Genomic DNA, 25,190 nt, shown 5'->3' on the forward strand with positions numbered 1-25,190 from the left:
CTACTAGCTGAACGGAACCTCCACATTCAGAGGGACCAAGCCTCTGAATCTGCCTCTTCCGCCTGTAGCAGAAGCAAGGTCGGACTGCTGCAATAAGTGGGCTTTTTCTGTTGTGGCACACCAATTGTGGAATGTCCCCCCCACACACACACAGACATCTTGTTATTTGCCTGGGACCCTGGATGGAGGAGCTTTTAATGTTAAAATGGCTGGTTGGATGTGGCTAGTCTGTGATTTTATTCTATTTACTGAGTAGGCTAGTTAATATATAATGGGGATGAGGTCGGACTTGATTTTTTGCTCTGCCTTTCTGCTTAAGTTTGCTGCTCTGCTTTAATACGGTTTGTGGATTTTGATAAATGGAGTACTGGGTGCAGAGCTCGAAGGGTATGTTCCCTATATTATCTAGGCCTTTCAATCCCGAAGTCTCTGCCTGTTTACTGTAAATATTTAATGGTTCCCAAGGATAGAATAGTTTTCTCCAAGGCTAGACTAAATGCCCTACCATTAGGAGAATTAGAAGGCAAAGTCCTAGGAATTCCTTTCTCTGACCGGCTATGTGACTGTAAATCTGATGACTTGGACACTATTTGGCACTGCTTTATGAATTATAATAAGTACAATTTGGGCAGTGACAAATGGATTACAATCTATATCCAAAAATGGAGTTTTGCCACAAAACAAGAGATTGTAGCAAAGCTATTAGCAGATGTGGATCCACGTGTGACTCTGGCAGTTGCAAAATTTCGGTCTATAGCATTTAATGGCATCATTTCCTAATGTAAAATTCTATACTTATGTTTTCCATATTATACATCTATGATTTCTACATTGTCTGTATACTAATATAATCTTTCAGCATGCTTATGTCCTGTTGGTCTACAAGCATTAATAAAAGACCGACTATGGTTTGTGGAGGCTATTCTTCAGTTGGTCTTAACAGTTTTTCAGTATGGCTATGGTGCTTGAGATTGATTTTCATGGTTTGGGGGTAGATTCTTAAAATTTAGTAAATTGTTGTACTTTTTTTTTTTTTTTTTTTTGCTGTAAGAGCCTTCGGGCTGAAAGGTGGATCACAAATGTTTACGGAGGCCAGGAAACAGACTCATCCTGTGGAAACAGGGTGATTGCTCCTTGGCTGTTATAGAGAATGAGTTACGGGTTACCTACATCCATTCTCAAATTTTGCACTGAAGTTCCATACCCTCAATTTGATATTACAAATGCATTAAAACATCCCAACAAAAATAAAGCGCAAAGCACACAATACAGAACAAAAGTAACGTGCCACTAATTGTGACATTTGTGCAAAAGAGCATGATAGTAATAGCTAGTGACGAAATAATACATATCTACTACATCAAACAGGAAAAAATACAACCACATATTAAAATCTGAAGAGGTCTCTAAAATCTACATTTTATAGTGGTTTAGAAAGCTGAAAAATGGGTATATAAATCTTTTAAAATCATATACAATTCAAAACGAGTAATGATTAAAAGCATTAAAATTAATACATGCAATTACACAAGGTTATACAAGAAACCCAGTCTCCATCTATCTCCAGTTGTAGTCAGCATCCAGAAAGCTGAATGCCTTCCAAACTCTTTTCCCAAAATGGAGAAAGAAGTGCACAGGTTTACCCCTTTGGCAAGGAATTCCATAACTGGGGTATCACCACTGAAAAGGTTTTGAAATCATGCTGTCTCACACACAAACACTACAGCCTTCTTGGAAAATTGTAGACTACAGGGAGGGATATATAGGAGGAAGCCCTCTTTCAGATAATGAAGCTCTCACTTTATGTTCCCATAGTAATTTTTGCAACAATCTTCTAATGAACAGTATTATTACTTAAGTAAGGCAGGCGAAAGTCCAAAGCAGAGAGCCAGTGTTTCCCTGAGGCCATCTTATGAGTTCTTCAAGAAGAAGACAAGAAGAGATTGGATTTATACCCCGCCCTTCACTACCCAAAGGAGTCTCAGAGCGGTTTACAAACTCCTTTCCCTTCACCTCCCCACAACAGACACCCTGTGAGGTAGGTGGGGCTGAGAGAGCTCTGACAGAAACTGCTCTTTGTCAAGAACAACTGTGCCAGAACTATGGCTTGCCCAAGATCACCCAGCAGCTGTATGTGGAGGAGTGGGGAATCAAACCCGGTTCTCCCAGATTAGGGTCCGTGCACTTAACCACTACACCAAACTGGCTCAAGAGGAGACATTTGAACCTACGGTTCACATCAACGTCTTAGATAGTAGGTCTACATCAGCCCTACTCCTATTAACCCTTCTCCATTCAAGGAACCTTTTACATCCTTCTCTGTTGAAGAATCCCTGCATCCAGTGACATCTGGGGCATTCTTTTAGGGTATACATTCCACTCAAATCGGTCCTCACTTTCAATCCCTCTCAATTAAGGGTTCACCTCAAAACACAAAGACTTTTCCACAGATCCAAATTGCGAGTGAGGGGTGAGAAGAAGTGGGCAAGCTCTCTTTATCAGCCAGTACTGATTTTCTCAAGAGGAGCCACAGTCAGGATCTCAGCACCACAAAGACAACAACATATATTGATCATGAGAAATCAATCATTTAATTCTATTCAGCTGCAGTCTATATTTCTGTCTTACCTGAAACACAGCTAGGAACAGGGCATATATGCATGCAGGCTAAGAAACTGACGCTTAATCCCTACAAGATGGAAGTGTTTCTAGTAGATGGAAGGTCTGACCTGGAATTTAAGCTGTCACCTGTTCTGAATGGAGTTTCACTCTGCTTGAAGGGACATGTGCATAGTCTGGGGGTACTCTTGGACCCAGGCCTACTGCACATGGCAGCTGTGGCCAAGAGCGTCTTTTATCAGTTTAGATTGGTTAGCCAGCAGCAGCCTTTCCTAGACGGAAAGATCTGGTCACTGTGATGCACGCCCCGGTTACATCTAGGTTAGATTACTGCAATGTGCTCTCTGTGGGGCTGCCCTTGCGAAGTGTATGGAAACCTCAATGGGTACAGACTAGTGCGGCCATGATGTTGACTGGAGTAGGCCGTAGGGACCATGTCACTCCAAACTTGGCCCACTTACACTGGCTCCCAATTTCTCTTGGGGCACAATCCAAGGTGCTGGTCTTGACCTTCAAAGCCCTATAATGGTTTGGGACCGACATACCTGAAGGACCGCCTACTTCCTTATGAATCTGCCTGACCACTACAGTTATCTTTGGAGGCCCTGCTTCAGGTTGCCCCCACTTTTTGAGATTAGATGGGTGGTAACCCAGGAGAGGGCCTTCTCTGTCATGGCACCAAAGCTCCGGAACTCTCTCCCCAGGGAGATTCATTTGTCCCCGTTTGTTGTTTCCTTCTACCAGCGCATGAAGACTTTTTTGTTTTGTTTGGCATTCCCTCAATGACGATATATGTAGATATAGATATATATCTGTATCTATATATCTGTCTAAATATATTTATATATATATAACTGTATACACACACACACACATATATATATTAACTGTGTGTGTATTAACTGTTTTATATGTATTTTAACTCTGTTTCTAAACTTTTAAAGTTGTTGAGGTAAGTTTGGGAGAGGGGTATATTTCAATGATTTCATCACATGTTCTATCATGTATGTTTTAAACTGTTAGACACCTTGGCGGCTCTTGTAAGGGCAGACAGGTAAGATATAAATTTTGTGAATAAATAAATTTACCCAGTGGCGCTTCAGGCTTTCAAGGGTAGTGAGACAATCTGACAGAAAGATACAGCAGCCAGAAACTGTAGCCACCGGGGGAGGGGCGGCGGGGGGAATGTATGCACAATGGTGGAAATTCTAGCACAGAAGATTTCCTTTCCATCTAATTGTTGGCCTAAGCTGTCGCACAATTTTTATAAAGCTTTTTCCTAGAATAAAACAGAGCTTTATTTGTTCATTCATTCAAACACTTCTAAAAAGGAAACTATAGACAGCTTTTATGACCTTTTTAATGTTCTCGTGATTACCTTGGACAAAATGTTGACTGGCAAAATAAATTATATAAACTGCTTGCCAATAAAATATTTACAATTACCTCTGAGAAGCTTGCCAAGAAATATCAGTGATTATATACTGGGTCGGAAACCCGATAAAGTTCTAGTACCTTTTTATGATTCCTCTGTGTGGTGAAAAAGTGCACAGTAAGCCAAAAGCAATATGGAGCTCAAAGGCCCTATTTTTTTTCCTTCCCTTGAAATAATGCACAGTGAATTTGACAAAAGATAGAGTAAAAATGTCAACTATGTGTATATTTAAACTGTTCTGATAGGTTAGTAATACAAGAGGCAAAAAGGCGACAATCGGGGGGGGGGAAGATCTGTAGAAAATTTATCAGTACTGTGGGAACTAAGAATGTCCTCATATTTCTGTCAGTATGCACAAACAATTCAAAGGAATCCATGCAGACCCTGGAACACAAGACATTATTTTACCATTATCTTTTGTCAGCAAAATCAGACCAAGATGTCTAGGAATGTCACTAAAAGGCCTGTTCCAGCACTACTCCCACCAGTCTCCATGACTCTCCTCAGGGGGAGATCAGGAGAATGGCTTTTTCCATGTGCTCTGATTCAAAACAGACACCTCTTGTGGTTATCTGAACAGAGGACTTCCATGGACACTGGCAACTTATTAGGCAGATGGCGGTCGTAAGCATCTCACTGTGAGGAAATTCTGACCAGTACTGCCGAAATCTGAGGGACTGTGTCGAATGCCATGTGATGTAAAGTTTTTTAAAGTTATATGAGTACAACAGGGAGCCCAGCTATTAACTGGCTCCTGCGAAGTTCCTTTATGTCAGCATATAGATCTTTCTTTTTGACCTCCTCACACAGCAATATTTCATACATTCTCAGACTACATTCTCAGACTAAGACAATGCAGCCAGAGCTTTCCAGAGGGCTCTACTGGGCCCACGCGGCTTCTGTTTACTACAGGACCTGTTTTCACTGTCAGAAGCAGCTGCCCTCATCCAGATTGTGCTGAGGGACCCATTCACATGACACGGCAGCCAAAATCAGACAGGCCTAAGTAAGGTCAAAAGCTGATTGCTGCCCAAATAATATTCCTCAAAGAACTTTCAACTCCAATTTTGATATGCTTGTTTTATTGGCAATATTCATGTTGCACTGTAAATCTATAAAAAGCTGGATCCAACCAACTTTTTAATTATTATTTTGTTTGAATTTAAAATTTTATTAAGTTTTAAGCACAATACATAAAAGAAAGTTTACACAAAAAAAGGAATTAAAAGAAGGAAAAAAGGAAAAGAAGGGAAACATGTTTCAACTTTCATCTACAGCTAGTACAACTTAATTCTCTGTTCATTCTCTCTTGTTGTTGTTCAGTCGCACAGTCGAGTCCGACTCTTCGCGACCCCATGAACCAGATCACGCCAGGCCTTCTGCCGTCCTCTGAAGTTAGCTCAACTTCATGTTCGTTGCATCTATGACACTGTCTAACCGTCTCATCCTTTGCCGTCTCCGTCTTCTTTGACCTTCAATCTTTCCCAGCATCAGGGTCTTCTCCAGTGAGTGCTCCCTTTTCATTGGGTGGCCAAAGTATTTGAGCTTCAGTTTCATTATCTGGCCTTCTTGCAGTCCAAGGGACTCTCAAGAGTCTTCTCCAGCACCACAGTCCAAAAGAATCTATTCTTCGGCACTCGGCCTTCCTTATAGTCCAACTCTCGCAGCCATACATGACTACTGGGAATACCATTGCTTTGACCATGTGGACTTTTGTTGGCATTCTCTCTATATGTGCATAAACAAAACCCTCTCTTTTATCTATAATTCTTTTCTTATCTTAATCTTCAAACCCATAGATCATCCATTCATTTTTTTTCCCATTTCGTGCAAAAGTCCATCAGGAGTTTCCAATTAGCTATAGTTGTAGTTGATGTCTTTTGTCTGATCAAGGAAGTCAATTTAGTCGTCTCCGCAAGTCCCATCATCTTCACCATCCATTCTTCTATTGTGGGTACCACTAAGGATTTCCATTTCTGAGCATATAATCATCTTGCTGCCATTGTGTGTGTGTGTGTGTGTGTGCTTGTGTGCCTGGAAGTCATAGTAACGTCTGGTGACCCCTAGTGGGACTAGGACGTTTCAGAGAGGTGGCTTGACATTGCCTGCCTCTGCATCCCGGCCCTGGTATTCCTTGGAGGTTTCCTTTCCAACTACTTGCCAGGGTTGGCCCTGCTTAGCTGCTGAGATCTGATGGGGTCAGGCTTGCCTGGGCTATCCAGGTCAGGGCTCAGCCAGCCAACTTTTTCAAGTTCATTCCGTTTCTCCTTTCTTACTACAACCCCTGTCCCCTATGATCCTCTGTATCGCCATTTTGATGGTCAAAGCGGATCCCCTCCTCCCTTTTTCACCATTGTCATTCACCTATCACTGCATCATAGGCCTAGTTTTCAATGAGACTGTACTGTACAAGGGAATGTTCCTCCACAGAAATATATTCCCAGTACTTGGAAATGTCAGAGAGAAGCTTTCTACCTTAATCTTTTTCCAGACATGCCACATTTGTAAATGCCGAGATTTCCCCCCCTAAAAAAATGGGGAGACATTCAATCCATTGCCCCTGGCCTGCAGTCTGGCATGGTACAGCCCAGTGTGCCACCGTGGTGAGGACTAGGCCATTCAGGCCAAAGAAGCCACTGAACTCTGAACTGTTCTCACCAGGGCTTTTTTGGTAGAAAAAGCCCAGCAGGAACTCATTCGCATAATAGGTCACACCCAACAGCAGAAACTCATTAGCATATTAGGCCACACCCCCGACAACACAGTCCATGGCCATATTAGGCCATGCCTCCATGTTACCAGAAGTTAGGTCATCCAGCCAAACCCACCTTTTGCATCTTATTATGTTCACCTTGTTTATTGTCAAAACCCAGGGCGTTCTTTTTTTTGTAGCAAGAACTCCTTTGCATGTTAGGCCACACTCCCCTAATGTAGCCAATCCTAATATGTTTCTGCTGTTGGGTGTGGTCTATTATGCTAATGAGTTCCTGCTGGGCGTGGCCAACTTGGGAGGCAGCCGAAACTCCGTTCCTGTGCGTTCCTGCCCAAAAATAGCCCTGGTTCTCACCAGCCTTGAAAGAAACCCAACAACAGTACCCACGAAGCTACTGATGCTGATCCATTTAAGACCTTTGCAGGGTTTAGAAGGGAATCAGCCCCAATCTGAACACGGCTTGAAGTTGTGTCTCATATCAGTGATTATGCCAAATTATCATTTGTTTAAAAAAATCTCATTTGTATCCTGTCTTTCCTTCAAGTATCCCATTTTATTAGGGGTGCCAGCTACAGGTTGGGAAATTCCTGGAGCTTTTGGGAGTGGTGCCCGGAGAGGGACTTCGGCAGGTATAATTCTATAGGATCCACTTTCCAAAGCAGCCCTTTCCTCCTGGTGAACTGATCTCTGTCGCCTGGAGAGCAGCTGAAATCCCAGGAGATCTCCAGCTACCACTTGGAGGCTGGCAACCCTACATCTTATCCAGGGCCAGCCCGTTATTGTTAAATTTTAGACTGTCGCCTAGGGCGACGGCTCGATGGGGGCGCCATTCTGGCTGGCCTTGTCCCCTCCTCGCCCTGCACAGGAAGCCTCCCTTGCTGGCTTCTTGCTCCGTCCCCAGCAAGAGACTCCCATCTTTGCAGCCCCCCAGACAGAAAGAGAAGGAGGTGGGGGGACAGGTGCAGGGAACAGCCCGGGACGACGGGAAAGTGCTGCTCACCCTCTGCCGCCCCCGCGGTCTCTTTGGAGCTCCTTTTGCAGCCTGGCACAGGCCCCCTCCCCTCCCCTCGAGTGATCCCGCCCCTCGCATGCATTTGCAGCTCGCCCAGTTGGCCCGCCCACTGCAGCTCCAGCGCCTGCCCCCGTCCTGCCCCACAAGGGGGGGCACCAGAATGTATCCTTGCCTAGTGGGCAAAAAAAACCTGGGGCCGTCACTGATCTTATCCTTACTTCTTTGTGAGAAAGGACAGATTGAGAAAGAGTGACACCCTTAAGGCTTTATTTATAAACAGCACTGGTATCAGTTTTGCCCCTTTTGTAGTTTATTATTTTAGAAAACAACTGTTCAAGTAGTTGCAGAGACACCACGAAGGAGCTCCCCTTTCTTGTCGACTCTAAAGAAACCCTGATGAAACAATCTCACATCTTGCGTCAGAATTTCCTGATGCAAATCAGAATGCAGCAGCGGCAGCAGCAAGTCGGAAAGCAGACTCCTTTAAAAGCAGAAACTGCAGTTAGTTGGAAGGCGGCCACTGTCTCTCTGCAGCAGTGAATTTGCCAAGTCGATATTGGAAGTAGACATTGCAAGAGTTGTAGGACTGCAGCCCAGTACAGCAGTCCCTCCCTCACCAGTCTCTTTTCCCTCTCATCCCTGTAACATTCAGTAATATCAAATGCATGACTTGATGTCACTCCGACGTTTCCCGGATCCATTTTATCTTGAAGTAACACCAAGGAGCTAAAATGTTAATGATGCAGTGTGCTTAGGTGGATAGAGCACTGGCCCCAGAGTGTGGTGATACTGTTCACAAAGACAGCTTCATCTCAATGTGTCTGGCAATATGGTAAGACCCACATATGCCACAATGGGTGCGTTCAGACGGGGGCTTTACACCGGTTAGGGTGCCGGTTCCAATCGATGTACTTACCGGCGTTCAGACAGGGCACATCTGCCTCCTCTCCCTAACCAGTGTAAAGCCCTTTACACCGTTGCACTCTGCTACCAGGTCCCAAGTGGTGGTATACAGAGTGCAACGGTGGTAAACGATGCACCCCAGCGTCTGATCGCTCTCCACCGGTGCCTAGGTATTTCCGTTGGAAGCCTGAGGCCTCCGGCTTTCCCCCGCCATTTTATTTTAACCCTAAGCGATATGCGCTCGGGCGAAGCTTTGCCCTGAGCATCTGTTTAAATTTTTTTTAAAAAAACTTACTTTACCTTCCCGGAGGAGTCCGGGACTTAAGGGAGGCCAAGTTGGGATTTAAACTTTAAAGGTAAGTCCTTACCTTTAAAGTTTAAATGTAATGGGGGGGGTTGAGCATGCGCAAAAATCGCCATTCTCTGAATGGCTGCCTGTGCGCATGCTCAAACTGCTTAAAAAAAACACACAAACGCCGACGCCCGCAGCGTGTGAGCGGGCGTCCAACGGAGGCATCCGGAAGAAGGAGGGTGAGTCTGATCGCGTTTCTGCCGGCATAAACTGCACTGGTTCCAACCGGTGCAGTTTATGCCGGCAAAAAGGCCGCGTCTGAACGCACCCAATGAGTCTCCACGAAGACGAGTGGAATAGAAATATGAGAGAATAAATAAGGGTGCTGTAGAGTGTATGAAAATTACACTCATCATTTCAGATGAGCAAAGGTGTGTGTGTGTGTGTGTGTGTGTGTGTGTGTGTAAAAACACTAAATAAAGTCTTGCCCAGCTAGGCTTTCTTCCCCTTGCTTGCTTTTGCATCTATCTACAGTTCTGGGCATCTTGGCTGATCCCAAAATCTATGGACACTAGGCTCCTGAACTGCATTTTATTAGCCCTACCGGCACTGTAGGAAGAAGAGAAGTTGTTGTTTTGTTGTTGTTCAGTCGCACAGTTGAGTCCAACTCTTCGTGACCTCATGGACCACATCATGCGGGGCCTTCCTACCTTCCGCGGTCCTCCGGAGTTTGCTTAATTTCATGTTCGTTGCATCGATAACACTGTCTAACCATCTCATCCTTTGCCGTCCCCTTCTTCTTTGACCTTCAATCTTTCCCAGCATCAGGGTCTTCTCCAGTGAGTGCTCCCTTCTCATTTGGCGGCCAAAGTATTTGAGCTTCAGCTTCAGTATCTGGCCTTCCAGGGAATAGTCAGGGTTGATTTTTTTTAGCATTGACTGATTTTATATCCTTGCAGTCCAAGGGACTCTCAAGAGTCTTCTCCAGAGAAGACTGCAGGTTTTATGGTAAGAACATAAGAAGAGCCCTGCTGGATCAGACCAGTGGTCCATTTAGGCCAGCATCCTGTCTCACACAGTGGCCAACCAGTTCCTCTGGAGGGCCAATGACATGGCATAGAGGCTGAGGCCTTCCCCTGATGTTGCCTCCTGGCTCTGGGATTCAGAGGTTTCATGCCTCTAAATGTGAAGATTCCCCACAGTCACCATGGCTAGTAGCCATCAATCTATCTAATCCCCTTTTAAAGCTGTCTATCCCTGTGGCCATCACTACATCCTCTGGCAGCAAATTTCACCATGTGGGTGAAATTGAAGATAAGACTACTGGATTAGTCTCCAGCCTCAGGCTTTGAAATTCCTGACAACTGTTCCCAACTCTTACCCCTAACCTTCTAGTAAAAGAGTTGGTGGAAACAGTGTCTGACTTCCTGTTCTGCAACAGAACTTGAACACACAGACACACACACACCTGGTTACTTCGAATACTTTTGGCAGCATTTAAACGCGTGTTAGCAAAATTTAAAAAGAGGGAAAATCTCCATTTGTACTTCCAGACTCAAACTTACTGCCACTTGCGTGGTTCTCTTTCCAGGAAGAAAGAAGTCTTCCTGAATGAAGACCACAGTGCTTAATCCAAGCCTCCCATCGTTGTTCAAGCCCCCCTGTTTTGGTTCTGTGCATGGAATGACAACTACGCACAGCATTTTGCTCACAGGTACCCCAGAGCTCATCAGCCATAATGGCTACTGTCCTTGGAAGGTGAAGCAGAGTAGCAAAAGTATAACATCCTAGCCTTAGTCTTGAAAAGGGATGCATTTATGCTGGGAAAGATAAGAGATCCGCATTTTTATTTATTTTATTTTTTCAGGCTTCATGCAATGATTCTCCCATGCTGCATGGGATAAGGGCCCCCCCTCCTTATACCAAAGTTATGAAAACGAGATTTCTCTGAAAAAGGACGGGGGAAACCGTGCATGCCCAAACTGAGAAGGGGGAAAAAACATCGACGCACGCTCCCACGTGTGGACGGCAGGGAGCGATGTGGCTGTGCAGCGATCTGGAACAAGGTGAGTGTGATCGCAATTCTCCAGGTTAAAAAAAAACGCATTGGGACCAGAGCAATTTAAACTGCTCCCAGCATGCTGTCTGACCGCACCCCATAAGTGTTCCCTGATGCCATATTTGATTTGTTTGCTTAGAAAACAAAATGGCAGGTGCTGAAATTTAAACGGCTGCTCTTTTAACCTTCAAATGTCACAGAAACGTCTGTGGTTGATTGAGTCTCCAGAAAGGAGGAGTTGATTATTCTACAAGTTGGTAAACACAACACAACACAACAGAAAACATACTATTGATTATCCCCAATTCAGGCGTTTGCCAAAATGGATAAAAGATTGGTATCACGTTGAACTGTGGACAAATACAAGGTATGTATGAGGGACCAAGAATCCACTTGATTAAAATCCTGATATGATCTTGTAAAGATAACCTATATATCGTTGGGATTTTTTTAAAGATTCTTTGTATTTTAGAGTATTTCTGTATAATCATAACTCATTGCTCTGTCATATGAGCTCGTCTATTATTTAGTGTAAGGCCAATTACTTTTGTTTCCTTGTTTATTTATTATTTATAGTCCACCTTTCTCACTGAGACTGAAGGAGGATTGCACAGTGTAAGTCAATACAATCACCAGGACGGGACATCCAGTGCACAGTGCAATAGCAACTGCATTGCAGAAGTCTGGAATCTAGCAAAAAAATCAGAGCTGAATCAAAGCAAATGCATTACCATGACACATTAAACAAAGCAAAAATTACATAGTAGTATCCTACTTCCAGCAACAGACAACACAAACACAGTAATATAGTCCACATTAAAATTATGTACGTAAAAAGCTGGTAAAAAATTAAATCACGCATACATATTAAATTAGAATTTTCTTTGGTCTCTTTAAACAATCATTAAAAAAAGACAGTTTGAGACTCATAAATTGAATAGTTTTCTAAAAATTAAGTGGAAAATCCTCAAAATGACTGGATTCTCTTTTTCAACACAACACACTCACTCGTATCTTCCTGAGGGGCTGGTTCCAAATCCACTGAACTCCCCCGACATTCCTTCTTAGCTTTTTTGTTACACCAAGAAGGCCACGATGAACAGAAACTGGAGGATAATGCTTTTGTTCAGAGCATCAGTTTAAATGTGCCTCTTTCTCAAGGAGTGGTCAAAAACGGAAGGGACGGGACTGACAGATGTCCCATTATTACGACCCTAATGAAACGTGAAAGGGTGGGAAGAAGTTGAAAGTCAGGGTGCTTAACATCTGGAGATACAAAAGTCCAAGATAACAGCCTGAAAGGGGCTGGCACATGCTCTTTCCCATAATGAACTGAGAACTGGCCACAGAAAGGAAGTGCCCAAACAGCAGACCATTTCTCACAGAGAGAAAGTGCTACTCAACAGAATTAACAGCAGTTGTCCTTTTGTAACACAGGAGGGAATGGATTTTTCTAAACACAGGATAGAGAAGTTATACATTTGGAGAGGCCTTCTCTTTGCATATTTTACCTGGTGGGGGGGGGGGGGGGCACAAACTTTGTTGTGTTTTTCTGCTACGCTGAATATGTTTTTTATTATTGGGATCAATTGCCTTATTTCTTACAGGGTTGGTTTTAGCTATTTTTGCATTCTCTAAAGCACCATATAATTGGTATTATGGTGATTAAATGAGCATCCACAATTTTAAAAAAAAATTAAAAGCTAAAACTAAGAGGTAGAAAGGACAGCTCATTCATGCGATTCCATGCCCAGAAGCGGCAGCTGTATCCAAGAACACAGGATCAAGATTATTTTTGTCTCTCTGGATGTCATTCTAGCTGTATCTGATCACGTATCTGGTCATTCTAGCTGTATCTGAAGAAGTGAGCAGTGACTCCCACAATCTCATACCCTACCACAATTTTTTTTTGAATGAACACATTTTGAAAAAGTGTGCATGCACACAAATAAAACTTTTGTTAATCATTAGGAAGCTACTGGACTCTTACTCTTTTCTCCGGCCGTGTTACTCTGAAACAGTAAACTGGCCCTAAGAACCTGTTTTTCAGTTTACAAGTTTTGCTATGGTAAGCAGAGTTTGCAAAAAAAAAAAATCATCTTACTAAATAACTGCAAAACATCACTTGCATTAAGACCCAACAATACCGATTTCTAATTTGCTATACTACAAATATAATACAGTCTCCAAAGAAACCCCAGAGTCCGTAACATGAAGCTATACAATGAGAAGAAATACCACCCCATTCCAGTTTTGACCAGGTAGACACACCCAGGGGGGTCACAGTGCATCCCATAAGCAAACCTGAATGAGAGAATGGCATTCTTAGAATGGGTACCGCCAGCGGGTGGGAATGTTTTCCCACCCACCTTCCCCATAAATGAGAATGCAAAGCTTGGGTGCTTGGGGGGGGGGGTCCAACAGTGGGAGGGCTTCTAATGTCCTGGCCCCACTGGTGGACCTCCTGATGGCACTGGTATTTCTGGCCACTGTGTGATACAGAGTGTTGTACTGGTTGGGCCTTTGGCCTGATCCAGCATTGGCATCTCTTATGTTCTTATGTTCTTCAGATCAAACCAGTGCATTTATCCTGGGATATCTCACTGCGAATGGCAGCAGCTCTCCACAGACTCAAGCAGAGAGGCTTCTTTCCCCAATACATGCTACCCAAGATCCTGTTAAGTGGAGATGCCAGTGATCGAACTCAGGGCCTTCAGCGTGCAAAGCATGCATTCTGCCACTGATCCCGTCAGATCTCGGAAGCTAAATGGAGTGGACTTGGTTAGTGTTTGTAAGGGTGACCTCCAAGGAATATCAGGGTCGTGACACAGAGGCAGGCAACAGCAAGCCACCTCTGAAACCTCTCTTGCCTCAAAAACACATCTAGCTCACCACCTAGTGGTGCACACCTCTAAAAGAGCTAGAACGTCTGGCTGCCGGACAACCTTAGGCTCTCCTGGCTATTCTACACACAATGCCATACGGTAATTAATTAATTGATTTCCCACTGAGACACAGCAATGGTAGATTGTGATTCGTGGGAACTCACTTAAGAGTCGGCTGATGGCTTTGAAAAAGAATTTTTCCTGGGATTCCTAGGCAGCCACAGAGGTAAAGGTCTGTGTCCTTCTGACTCAAAATCCTGGGGAAATTTGGTACAGTGTTCTGACTCCATAAATGCTACCACAACTTATTTATTAATTATCTAATTCATTTATACCTTCAAAAAAGGATGTGGACAGAATGGAGTGGGTGCAGAGGAGAGCGATGAAGATGATCGGGGGCCTGGAGACCAAGCCTGATGAGGAAAGGCTGAGGGACCTGGGAATGTTTAGTCTGGAGAAGAGGAAGCTCAGCGGGGACATGATTGCTCTCTTGATGGATCGGAATGGCTGTCGCTGAGAGGAGGGCAGGGAGCTGTTCCTGATGGCTGCAGAGGACAGGATCAGTGTTCCCTCTAAGCTGAGTTAGTGTGAGCTAGGGCTCAGGCAATAAAGTTCCAGTAATTCTCTCAAGTTTTTCTCCCTGCACCACTCTATCCCTGAAGTAAAGACTAGTCGTAAACGTTTTGAGCCTGTGGACACATCTGGAATCCCGACACAGCATGGTGGGTGCAGCAACAAAATTGCTACCCCAAAATGGAAGCCAGCAACAAAGCGATTGCCACAGCTTATCTTCTATAACACAGTATAGATCCTTGTGCTGTGGTAACACATCTCCGCTTTCTTTTTAGTTTAGTTTTTCAAGTCAGCCTTTATTGGCATAAATTATCAGAACCATTTATACATTTTAAAACCAGTTGAAAGCACATATATAAAAATTCTAAAAGAACCTTTGCCGTAGCTTTAAAGCCAAGCAGAGAAACTTAGCCACCTTCTCTGTAATGTCCGGGCTGAGATCTCTTAAAAGTCTATTCACCTTAACTGCATCAGAACAAGCACCCATACTGGTTAAAAGAAATTGTAAATATGTGATCCTTAGGTCCATGTACAGATTACAATGCAGGAGAACATGAGTGATAGATTCCACGCATTTCTTTCTGCATGGGCAGTATCTGGCCAGATGAGAAACCTTGTTGAATCTGCCGAATAAGATGGCGGACGGCATGGCATTACATCTGGCCAGGGTGAACGCTCTACGTTGTTGGGACCTGCAGAGAGGATAGATATGCAGCCATCATCCCTGTTGTAAGGGGAATCTCAAAATTCAAGGGAGAGCAGGTTTTATTGGCTAAACTATATAAATTTTGGCGCTCTGAGTCTAACAAATAAGGTTAATCTAGTACAGGTTTTGTTTCTATACAGACTTAAAGGCTGGGAAAATGTATAGATACAGCATCAAAGGTAAAAGAAGTTGGAGGCAGGAGTTTTAGCTGCTTGTGTAGGTTCTGTTTAAAAGCTACGGAAGTCACAGGAAGAGAATTCACAGGTCAAATGCCTCACATCTGAGACCTGAGCCCGGAAGCTGTTAAAAACTGCCTGAGCAAAAGGTTAAGTACCATGCCAATCACTGGCAACAACTGCCTTTGCCAAGTCCTACTAAGCACTAATTTTGGACCGACTGCAGAGGCATTCAACAAGACACCGGTAACAGGAAAAGCACTGAATTTAGGCTGCACTGAGTGAAAAATTTACTGACACAGATAATCTAGTACATTTTGTTTTGTCAGAAGGGCCTTTACAAAAAGTTTTCCCCTTTAAGAGACTGTCTCCTTCACATTAGTAAACACAAGAAAGGGGACCGCGAAAATCGCGGGGGGGAGGAGCGGGGGAACTCCACTAAGAGCAGGGGAGGAGGAAGAAGCAGGTAAGCTTCCCCCCCATCCCGTCGGTTCCCCCGTCTCCTCCACCACCACCCTCAACTACCACCCCCCGGCTCGCCGCCCCCCCAGTCTCTCTCTCCCCCGTTCTCTCTCTTCCCCCCAGTCTCTCTCCCCCCCCGTTCTCTCTCTTCCCCCCCCAGTCTCTCTCTTCCCCGCGTCTCGCCAGTATCGCTTTCCTCCCCCTCGCCTCCGAAGCGAGGCCTGTGGCTTGGAGCCGCTGGGCCTAGCCGGTCTCTCTCTCCCCCCCCCAACCGCCTCTGAAGTGAGGCCCGCGACTGCCAGGCCTCACTGCTCTCTCCCCCCTTCAAAGCGAGGCCCGCGGCTTGCAGCTGCCGGGCCTCGCCGGTCTCCCGCCCCCGCCGCCGCTGGGCCTCACTGGTCGCTCGCTCCCTTCCCCCCGCACTGAAGCCAGGTAGGTCGCAGAGCGTTCCCTGCACATGCGCAGGGAATGCTCTTTTAGTTTTGGGGGGATTTAACTATCCCCCCGATAGTTTTTTAAAGTTTTCAGATTTTTGTGCACACCTGGGGACCATCCCACGTGTACACAAAAATCTCCCTGCCCCCCAGGTCCCCCTGATGTGCGGATTTAAGCATCCGCACACCAGGGGGAAACTTGAGAATTAGATATATAGATTGTTCCCAAAATACAGCCACCATGATTTCTCTCTGTAAACAATAAAGAAGCTGGGCGCATTAAACATCCCTGGGGGGCGGGAAATGTATTGATTTTGCACTTGGGGTGCATTTTGGTCCAAAGCGATAGAATGTACCAGGGGTGCTGGGGCTGAAAAAGTGACCAGTGAGCTATTCCGCCCCCCCCCCCCTCCGGAAAAGCATTAAATGCGCTGGAGAGTTGCACCCCTTCCCTCTTTTCACAGAAAGGGTTTGGTAACAATAATTGTTGCAAGTTGTTAAATATACCGCCTCTTCTTTTTTTAATACTGAAAAGGGCAGATCAATTTTTGCAGGTACCTTTGAAGGAGCTTTCTCGGAGCTGCGGTGGCTCAAGTGGTTAAGACGCTGAACTGCAGGCTGTGGAAGATCAGCAGTTCAGCAGTTTGAGACCCGAGTGTGCCGCATGACGGAGAGAGCTCCCGTCTCTGGTCCCAGCTCCTGCTAACCTAGCAGTTCGAAAGCAAGAAATTGCAAGTAGATAAATAGGTACCACTTCAGTGGGAAGGTAACAGCGTTCCGTGAGCCTTGGTGTTTAGTCATGCCGGCCACATGACCACGGAAATGTCTTCGGACAGCGCTGGGTCTTCGGCTTGGAAATGGAGATGACCACCGCAACCCTAGAGTCGGATTCGACTGGCCTTTGAGCAAGGGAACCTTTACCTTTGAAGGAGCTTTCTACATAAAAGGGGGAAAGTCTGGACGTCCCTTGCAGCGGCTGAGACAATAGTAAAACTAGCACTACTTTCACAGATCGCTTGATTCCATTGTGAATAACTAAGAGGGGCCGTGGCTCAGTGGCAGAGCATCTCCTTTGCATGCAGAAGGTCCCAGGTTCAACCCACAGCATCTGCAGTTAAAAGGATCGGGGTCAGACCGAGACCCTGGAGAAACACAAATTGCTAGGAAGGTCCAATGAAGTAAGTTTTCAATATTATCGCACAGCAAGAACCAACAGCTTGAAATGTCTTCCTTCCCTAAACTGTGATCTGCATGCAGAAATAACATTTGCAGCTCCATTTCGTCTTACAGTTACTTTGCCATTTGTTCGAGGACATTTTTAAAGCACAGTGCTAGGCAGCTTTATTGTTGGGTGATCCATATTTTTTCCCCTTTATACTTATATATAATAACTGAATTATCAAAAGTAATTAGATTGAGGAGTGAGAAGGGCCTCATTTCTGATAGGGACCACACTAGGAATGGATCGTGGTCTGAAATGGCACTTACACTAATTCCACCTACACAAACGAAATCCCATGCAAGAGGATCTTTAATTCATTCATCTCCTCAGCTGTTCAATGGCATCCTGCACTAACAAAACATCAGCAAAATTATATTTATTTGTTTACTTGTTGTTGTCATTTACATTTCTGAATCACCCAATCCCTGCTACTGCAGGGCTCTGGGCGATATACAACATTCAATATAAACATCGAAGACCACAGAATAAAATACATAAACAGCACTAAAATTTTTAAAAAATCTAAAACAATCAGATGGCGAATTTCACATTACTTCCCATTCTGGACTGCCGGCCACCTCATGGGTAGGGGGAAGAGGAACAGAGCAAGTCTGGAGAGCAGGGGTCGTTTCGTAGAAAAAGAGCTAGGGGAACTCATTAGCATAACTCATTAGCATATACCACCCCCCCTGACATCACCGGAAGTGTGTCATAAGGCCACCCCCCCTGCCATCACCAGAAGTGTGTCATAAGGCCACACCCACCACTCAGTTAGTCTTAGTCTTAAAGGTGCTATTTGAACTCTTGGACTATTTTGCAGCAACAGACTAACACAGCTAATTCCTCTGAATCTAAACCCACCACTCAGGCTCCACCCCCAAAAGCCCCGCCAAGGCCCTCCCTGGCCCCAGGCAGGCAGGGGTGGGGAGAGGCGGGGAGGAAGCAACTTACCCTCCCTCTTCTCCTGCCTCCTCCTGGCTGAATGAGGGCCGGAAGCGGGGCGGCCGGAAGCAGGGGGCGGGGCTTCGTTGTGTGCCCCACCCCCGCACCTCACCCAGGGGAACTGCGATCCCCCGCGATCCCCCCTGAATTGACCTCTGCTGGAGAGCAACAAAAGGGTGCCAGCCGGAATGGCGGAACATCTCCACCTCCCAGGCCCTGCGGAATTGCATAAGATTCCGCAGGGCCCTGATAGTATTCGGCAGAGAGTTCCACCAGATTGGGGCCAGGACCAAAAAGGCCCTGGCCCTGGTCAAAGATAGCTAGACATCTTTAGAGCCAGGGACCACCAGCAGATTGCTATCCAAGGAGCATCATGCTCTTCTGAGGACATACCAGAGGAGACGGTCCCATAGATACTTTATTTATAACCCGCATTTCTTGCTGAGACTCAAGGCAGATTACAGAATGCAAATCAGGCCAAGCAGACAGAATAAAACCACTGATGCACAATGTAACAGGACTAGGAAAACAGAATTAGAAAACAATGCAAGTGGCGATCTGCCTAAGACAAGGTGTACTATAGACAATGCGGAAAGCGTAATTACAAGGTGATAGCCTACAGTTGTCATTGCCCTCTGATGCACTACAGGAAACCACAAATTCAGCACCGTGTTTGTTTCCTCCTTCAGGCTCCCCCAAGATTTCTGATTTGACTTGCAGAAGTAAATCAAGACAGGATTCCAGTAGAATTCCAGTTCGACGGCCAGTTCGAAGCAACCAAACCAGCCACTTCCCCACCCAAAATCCCGGCAATATCTCAATGATTAAATCCAATAACCAGCCCTAACAGACAGAAGGATCCAGCCAGCAATCACCCTTCCCTTAAGCCCATTATTCCCTCTGGACACAGCGACCCAACACTCTTGGTCTTTTGTTTACCCTCCAGACTGCCAGGTGACCAGCTCATTCCAGTCCCTCACACTCACACACCCTTTGTTTGCACCCCTTTGCCTTATCTAATTTTCCCACCTAGCAGTTAAAATCCAAACCGACCAATAACATTCAGACTTTTTGGCTCCAAACCAATCCCAACTGTGGAGCACCCCCTCTTCCAGCACGTTCACTGTATAAATAATGTCCATAAATTCCCCTGATATTTTGCAGCAGTTTTTTGGATCATAACCTTCTGCCCCTGGGCCCGATGACAGGAGAACCCCAGAAACTTCGAGCCAGTCTCTGTCTCTGTCCTCTTTTCCTTTCCTTTCCTTTGGATTGCTGCCTGAGACTGCCCGACACACAGTACTGATGCGCTTCCCTCTTCTTCCTTCACTCACCAGACCCTCCGGGACTCCGTCTTCTTCAGGACAGGCTTGTTGTACATTTTATTCAGCCCCCTTCTTTGTTTCTTATAGCAAATTGTTTACTTGCTAGGTAGTTTAGGTATTATGGTTTACTAGTGTTGCCAATCCCCAGTTGGGGGCCAGGGGATCTTCAGGGTTATCAGAAACAAACAAAGAACAGGCAAAGAACTGGCATGAACAGACAGTTGTTGGTCTTACCCATTCGCAGGGTGGCACCTTCAGAAGGCTCTGATCAGGCAGGTGAAGCTGTCATGGCAGAACGTAACAGGAGGGGTGATCCTGCAGGCATGTGGGTCCTAAACCACTAAGGTCTTTGTAGATCAGAGCGAGCAACTGAAATGAACAAAGGGGGGGAAAGACTCAGCACAGGCTTCGTTGATGTCGACATGGCACATGCTTGCGTGTTAATGACCCTGACTCCATTTCTCTTCTTTGTGCAGATTTCTCAGGGAAGAGGGGAAGACACTATCCCATATTTTCTTGCTGTATAAGGTCTACAAATCACTAATAGCATGCCAAGAGGTCTCCCCCCCCAATAATCACTATGTGGGGACTCACCAGATGGTGGCAGCGCAGGCCCACATGGAACGGGAGTAAACCTTCACTCTCCAGAGGAATGCTGTGTAAGGCCTCCTACTGCCTTACAAAAATAATCCTGGAGAGGAGCAGTGCTAATATCACCATGGGGATGTGGGAGATGAAATAATCTAGCTTCTTTTTTCTTATGGGATCTATGTATAACTGCTGGTTTACCACAGTGGGGTATGGAACTGTGCACTTTCCAGACCATCTAGTTAAGCAGAAACCACTTTAGTGAAGCAGGAAATGCCAGGGATGTTGAGAGTGAGTCACATCCCTTGAGGGCCACTGGTGGCCAGGAGCAGGCTGAGCCAAGTTGCCCCACAGGAACCATTTGGCTCATGGTATGGAGGACCCTTTGTCAACATCACTACAGCCTCGGTCTGGGCCAAGCAGACTCTGTGGGGCTTTCAGCTCAGCTTCTTCCAGGGCCATTTTAATATCCAAGCCCACAGCTGAAACTCCTCAAGTATTAGAGCCAAACTGGATATTCAGGCTAATCACATTGGCTCTCCAAAGCACCCACCCGTTTAAGCTACTGTAGGATTTTTTAAAGCAGACTTTATGGTAACATTGATAACACAAACTTTATATATCTTGTTCTCCAAATTAAACAGATTGGTTTATGAAGAACACAGACATACAAGATCTCAAGCCTGTTACTGCGGTATGCTCTAGAGCAGGGGTGTCAAACATGCGGCCCGGGGGCTGGACCAGGCCCCCGGAGGACTTCTATCAGACCTGCAGTGGAACTGGCCGTCTTCTGCTTCTTCTTACAGTTCCTCTGCTGCTGCATCATCGTAGGTTTGCAGCTTACAGATACACACCTGAACAGCATACTCAAGATTGCAACAGCACAGACATTCTGATGTAATAATTCAGAGCAAGAGGTGTCAGGTAGCAGACACTGTTAAATAAACAAAATATTGCAAGAGTGCTAATGTTTTAAGCATGTTTTTATTATAAGTAAAAAAAAAACCCCTTTGTGTTTGTGTCCTTTATAAAGTTTATATCTCCGCTACCTGGCATTCCCTTTCATGACACACATGGCCCAGCCCAACAAGGTCTCATTTATGCCAGATCCGGCCCTCATAACAGCATTCTCACAACACAAATGAGTTCGACACCCCTGCTCTAGAGAGAGAAACTGGCGTTCTTGACAAATGACTCTCTATCAGTTAGCTGTCAAGACATCACCTAACCCCACAGTGACGCATCAAGTACAGACCATCTTAAGGAAGCCTCAACCATTGCTTTGTGAACTAATCTTAGGAAAGCCAAGGGAGTTCACCCTGAGGTAAGGAAAAACTGAAGTGGAGCACTATCAGGCAGTCATGTCAACAGTCTGCAGACCTTGGAAATAATGGGAGCAAACATCCACAACCAAGATGGCTCCACATACCCTAGCTGCTACCTTGCCTCTCACTTCAGCTTGTGAGCAGTGTTCCCTCTAAGGTGAGTTAATGTGAGCTAGCTCACAGTTTTTTAGCCTCCGGCTCACACATTTTTGTCTTAGCTCAGGAAGGAGGGCTCCAGAGCAAACTGATTGATGCAGCAGCCAAATCGCTCACTCACAACTTTAATGCCAGTTGCTCACAAAATAGAATTTTTGCTCACAAGACTGCACAGCTTAGAGGGAACATTGCTCGTGAGGTAGACAAAAGTGACCCACTTGCTAGGCAATTCTGGCTCTCAGTTCTCAGGCCTTCACAGCAGATCACAGAAAAAACCATGGAGTCCTTTGTATTGCATCCTGGGTCCACAGGGTGCCGGCTGGGTGCAGCAGAGTCCTCCAGGGTGCAACTTTTATGCCAGGGAGCTTGGCAGTGGCCTCAGATGATGCAGGAGGAGGGGGGTTAGCAGACACCCGAGTCCCTCTCTCTAGCCCTCTGGGTCTCTCCTGCGCTCTTCATCCCCAGCCAGCCTTGAGCTCCCTGATTGAATCTTCCCCTTCGGGGCAAGGCCCCACCAAACCATCCAATTCCTCTCCTCCCCCATGTGTCTGACAGCCAACCCTTGCTCCCAATGGGTTGCTCTCCCTCTTTCCTTGAACCCGCCCTCTAGCCTTACCCTCGGCATGGGGTGAGGCTGACACACCTTGTTAGATCGCCGCTAACAAGGAGTCAGAGAGTGATTTTCAGCAAAGTGATCAGCTTTATTGAATGTACGAACAAGTGCTTAAGCATTCATAACCAGAACAGCTTAACACTGGGAGCTAGGCTCCTTTTAAACCTTCCCGGGCTAATGTAGCCACGCCTATTTACAAATATCAACCAATGCGGTTGTTCGGATAAGGACCAATGAAAGTTCCCGCTCAGGGAATTAGTCCCGTTCTGATTGGTCGCTTGTGCAGGACGACCAATAGCAAGCAGGCTCGGAGGAGCCTTCCTCTTGCTCAAGCTTAACATGGGGAGTGAATGTGGCGATTCATGTAAGCTGTTTCAATACATTACGCACCTGTTTCCAATCTCCCTTCGCTGCCCGAGCTCCCGTCCACTGTTTCCCTCTCGCTGTGGCCGGCCTCGCTTCCCCCTGGGGAAAGCCCCCCCCCCCCCCGTAATCCAGCTGCAAGCCTGGGAGACTCCAGCGATGCCTCCTTTTTTTTTCTTCCAACGATCATCTGGCTCCCTTCAAGGTCTGAGTGTGCAGGGGTGGCCTGGGACCTTCACCCCCAAACACCTTGCTTTGACTCAACAAAACCTTTCGTAAGTTATCGTGGATGCTGATGCCACCATTTTGTCCCCAACTGAGAAACAGAGGGGGGAAAGCACTTTGAGTGTCTACTCTGTCTAGGGTTGCCAGCTCTTGGATGGGAAATCCCTGGAGATTTAAGGAGGGAGTGTGGGCAGGACGGGGTATAATGCCAGAGACTCCACCCTCCAAAGCAGCCAATTTCTCCAGGGGAATTGAATTTCTATAGTCTGGAAAGCAGCTGTAATTCCAGGATACCTCCAGGTAGGCCTGTAGCTACACTGGTGCACCTCGGGGCCTGGCCCCCCAACTTACCACCAATGCCCCCCAACTTCCCATCCAGCCCAGCCCCCTTGAAAAATCCTTATTTTATTTTATTTTGCCGCACCACTCCATCGCCCTCATCGAGCCTGCCATGTTCGTGACAGAGCCTGCCTGCTGGAGTTGAACTCATCCCTGCCCTCAAGCTGTGACCTCGCCAGTCAGCCCCGCCTTCCATTCCCATGCCACCGGACGAGACACCGCTGGATGGGGTGTGCAGGGGTGCCCCCCCGGCTTATTTAAAGGCCTCCCCGAATTAAAAAATCCTGGCTACAGGCCTGCCTCCAGGCCCCATCTGGAGGTTGGCAACCCTAGGAATCCCACTTAAGGTAGTGGGAAAATAAATTGAAATTGCGCCCATTCTTTTAACCAGTATGGGTGCTTGTTCTGATGCACTTAAGGTGCATAGACTTTTAAGTGATCTCAGCCCGGACATTACAGAGAAGGTGGCTAAGTTTCTCTCCTTGGTTTTAAAGCTGCGTCTAAGGTTTCTTTTAGATTTTTATATGTGTGCTTTCAACTGGTTTTAAAATATATAAATGGTACTGATATTTTATGCCAATAAAGGCTGACTTGACTTGACTTGACTTGAAATTGTGCCCAATTCTTAGGTGCACCCTCATGGGGCACAAAAAATGCCTCCCTGCCATCGCAGCTGCAGCAAGAGGAGATGGACCCTCCCCGCAGCCACCATCCCTCCACTCCAGTTAATCATACCAGGACCCCGTGGCCCTCTCACACTCCCTTTCCGTACCAAGCAACACTGCAACACTGCAACACTACAACGCAACTCAGCAAAGGGGGAAATCCCTTTAAAGCACGGGTGTCAAACATGTGGCCCTTTGTGTTTGTGCCCTTTACCTGGCATTACATTTTATCAGGGCTTTTTTTTTGTCGAAAAAGCCCAGCAGGAACTCATTAGCATAATAGGCCACACCCAACAGCAGAAATTCATTTGCTTATTAGGACACACCCCTGACAGCACAGCTCATTAGCATATTAGGCTGCACCCACATGTTACCAGAAGTGTGCACATCCAGCCACACCCACTTTTTGCTTCTTATTCTGTTTACCTTGTTTGTTGTCAAAACCCAGGGCTTTTTTGTAGCAGGAACCCCTTTGCATGTTAGGCCACACACTCCTAATGTAGCCAGTCCTAATGAGTTTCTGCTGTTGGGTGTGGCCTATCATGCTAATGAGTTCCTGCTGGGTATGGCCAACTCGGGAGCCAGGCGGAACTCCGTTCCTGTGCGTTCCTGCCCCAAAATAGCCCTGCATTTTATGACACACATACGGCCCAACAAGGTCTCATTTATGTCTGATCCAGCCCTCATAACAAATGAGTTCGACACCCCTGCTTTAAAGGGCTAAAAGTGGGGTGTACGCAACAGGAAGAGTTGTCCCCAAAGACACTCCCTGCACCCCCTCCACAAATCACACTTTAGAAACGGTTCATTTTTCATGGGGCTTAAAGAGTACAAGCCCCAGGAATGCCGCATCACGCTCTTTCTGAGAAGTTATGCAGCCGTTCTCCTGTCTCATGGGAGCTTCCTGCTTTCCCATCTGGGGGGAAAAAATCCCTGTGAGGAAGCAGCCCTGACCAGATTATAGATGCCCTTGTAAGCAAACATTTCTAATGTTAAGACGGGACTGCTGAAATGCTCAGTTTACACTCTATCTGCAGTGCACAGATGGCCTTGAAAATCCAGGGCTCAGCACTCACTTTGCTAGCACGTTAGGCAAATTAATCCACAACTAAATATAGTGCCTTTTATGAATATTCATCTCGCAAGCTTTAGTTAATC

This window comes from Gekko japonicus, unplaced genomic scaffold (genome assembly GCF_001447785.1).
Source record: "Gekko japonicus isolate JY-2015 unplaced genomic scaffold, Gekko_japonicus_V1.1 scaffold455, whole genome shotgun sequence".
NCBI classification, from domain to species: Eukaryota; Metazoa; Chordata; class Lepidosauria; order Squamata; family Gekkonidae; genus Gekko; species Gekko japonicus.